The following is a 3,031-nucleotide window of genomic DNA, read 5'->3' as shown; positions in this document are numbered from 1 at the left end:
ATCAGCATCAGGCAGGAGGTGATGGGACTCGGACTGGGCTTAGCGGGGCACAGTGAAGGATCTGGGGTCCATTGTGGAGACAGACACACCAGGTAGTCGACAGGACTGGCTGGATGACAGGGTGTGCGTGTGGGGCAGGTGAGGGAAGACAGGAATCAAGGATGACTCCTAGGTCTTTGGAAGGTGGAGGAGCCGCGGCTGAGATGGGGAGGCGGGAGAGGAGCAGGTCGGACAGGGGCTGGGTGGTGGGAGCAAGAGCTCAGTGTGGGATGCATTAAGTTTGCAACACCTATTAGTCATCTGAGGGAGATGTCAGGTAATGATGTGTCTGCAGGTCTTCCAGCTGGGCAGAGATGGGTTCCTCTCCTCTTTCACTGCCAACATCCCAGCTGGAGGCTGGCACAGTGTGGGCACAGACAAACGTTTGTTGGAAGGAGTGACTGAAGCCAGGCTGAAAAGGCAAGTTTACAACTGACCTTCCTTCAACCACCAGAGGGCAGCACCACCCAAAAAAACAGCCTCCCCCAGGCCAGGGACTGGTGCCAACCTCTTCCCAGCCCAGGGCTTCCAGGAGCCGCTTTCCAGGGTCCCAGGGATTAATGAGGAAGGCCTTGGAGACCCGCTCTTTCCAAAGATACCGGGCTTCAGGCTCACTGGGGCTGCAAGTTGGGCTGTGGATGGGAGGGGCTGTCCGGGTTTTTTCTGCGGTGGGGGAAGGTAGGACCATCTTCCGGAGCAGGACGTCTGGCATTTCAGAACCAACAGGGATTCTGGTCTGACAAGTTCATCAGGCAGAATTTTTTTAAATAGGAGCTGCTCCACAAAACCCAGGTCAGCGTGTGGCTGTAATCAGAGTCCCGTCCCGAAGAGTTGAAGAGTCGGGAGGGGCGGGAGGGGAGGTGAGAGGCCTCCTCTTGTGGCATCCTTGTGTACCTCTGGCCCTGTTCTGCCCCAAACTCCGTGTGCCACCTTGGACTGAGGAGCTCATTCACTCATTCATTCATCAAACGTTGACTATGCCTTTCAGGTCCCGTGGTGGGCACTGGGGGCAAGAGATGAAGTGGGAGCATCAGTTACAAGTGAGAAACAGTATATATGTTTTGGGTTATGTTTTTTTTTGCATACATTAGCAGTGCTGACATTTGGTGCATTTTCCAATTGATGCAAACATTTTATAAAGCTTCATACACCCCCATTGTCAAAAACTTGAAACGATGTATCTTGCAGTTGATGATGTTTTCAAATCAAGGAAATAGGTGGTAAGTGCAGAATTGGAGATGCACACAGTTGGGGTTGGGGGTTAGGGAAGGCTACCTGGAGGAGGCGGGTCTTAAAGGACAAGCAGGTGTTAGCCAGGGAAGAGGGCACACAGAGAGCTTCCAGGCACAGGGAAGAGCAAAGGCACAGAGGCAAGAACCGGTGGGTGGGCTGGTAGGGTGACCCCAGGTGCAGAGGATGGTGGCAACACAAGCTGGAGAGGGGAGCAGGACCCAGTCATCCGAGACCTTGACTTGCAGGTTAGGAAACATGCTCACCTGATCTGCTTTGAGCAGAGTGGGGTGGGGGCCTGGAGCCCCCCTGTGTTCCCCCATGCTCAGCAGCCCCAGAACGCCTGGAGCACTGCTTCTCGGTGCTAAGCAGGCAGTAACTCCCTCAGATCTCGATTTGGGAGTGGCATCTCTGTTCAGGGCCTGCATCAGGGCAGCCGCCATGGGGATGCTAAGAAGCAGACAGGTTCGAGAAGATTCTCGGGAGGCCAGACTGGAGAATGTGGTGATAAATTAGATTATGGCGGGGGAGAGGGAGGAGTCAAGGATGATGCCTGGAGATCTGGCTGGGTATCTGGGTGGATGGTGGTGTTGCCCACTGAGAAGGGGACTTTGCCATCCCTGATGTGCTCTGGGTCCAGGCTCTGCCAAGGCTGATCTCAGAAAGTAGCCTGAGAAGTGTACAGGGAGGGGGGCCCTGCTTTGCAAAAGGGTCCTTGTTCCTGGCCCACAAACTGGCATGAGGCCCCATGTACCCGGGACTGGGAGGGGATCTTGTCACCTTAGGAATCAGAGAGCGGCTCTAGAGAGGGGCATGTTGAGTTAAGGGGTGCTGCTTGGAGACCCACGGAGCCCCCACTGTGGGCTCTCAGCAGAATAAGTTGCCCTTACCAGGCAGCTCTGAGAGCCCTGTGCCCTCCCAGGCTGAGAGAGGCTTGATCCCACGTTGTGGAATCAGGAGGATTCCATCATAATGCCATGGATGAGCTGGGGTGCAGACCAGGGACCTGGGTTTACTGGCCGGTCCAGGGAGGGCAGGGGTTGGTTCCAGGTCCTTGGTCCTGAGTGGGAGTCCTGGGGCCAGGGTTGGGTCTGGAGCAGGAGTGGTGAGCACTGACTGGAGTAGCTCTGGAGTCCAACTGCTGTTGTCAGGTCCCAGGTTCATGGTGACCTGTTAAGGGTTCTAGGTCCAGTCTGGGTCCTGATTGGATGTCCTGGTCGTGGGTCCCTGTCCAGAGTTCTTGTTGTTGGGTCTAGGACCCTGGCCTGCAATTGACCGTCCAAGCCCAGGTCTGGGCCCTGCCCCCAAATCCAGGCTTTAGGGTCATGATAATGGGCTGTGTCTGGGATTGGAATCAAGGTTGGGGGTCAGTAACCAGGATGGGATCAAGGTTGTGGTCTGTGGTTGGGATCAGTGTTTGAAGTCATGGTCCAAATCTGGATCTGGGGTCCTGTTGGGGGTCTTGGGTCGGTGTCAGGGTCTGGCTGTGGGGTCGGAGACCTAGGGTTGTGATCCAAGGTCGTGGTCAGAGTCTGAGGTGGTGGTCCAAGGTTTGGGTCTGGGGTCCTGTTTGGCGTCTGGGGTCAGTAATGTTATCCAGGTCTGATGTCAGGTGGTGGACTGCGTCCAAGGTCAGGGTGGCGGGTTTAAAGCCAAGGTCTGAGACCCAGGTCCCGGGGATCGAGTTCTGAGGTGCCAGCCTGGGGTCAGGGATGGTGGAATCTGGGATCCGTGTGAGGATCCGAGTGGCGCTCAACGTCTG

This window comes from Equus quagga, chromosome 17 (assembly GCF_021613505.1).
Source record: "Equus quagga isolate Etosha38 chromosome 17, UCLA_HA_Equagga_1.0, whole genome shotgun sequence".
Taxonomy (NCBI): domain Eukaryota; kingdom Metazoa; phylum Chordata; class Mammalia; order Perissodactyla; family Equidae; genus Equus; species Equus quagga.
The sequence above is the reverse complement of the archived record's forward strand: the minus strand, read 5'-3'. Positions refer to the sequence as shown.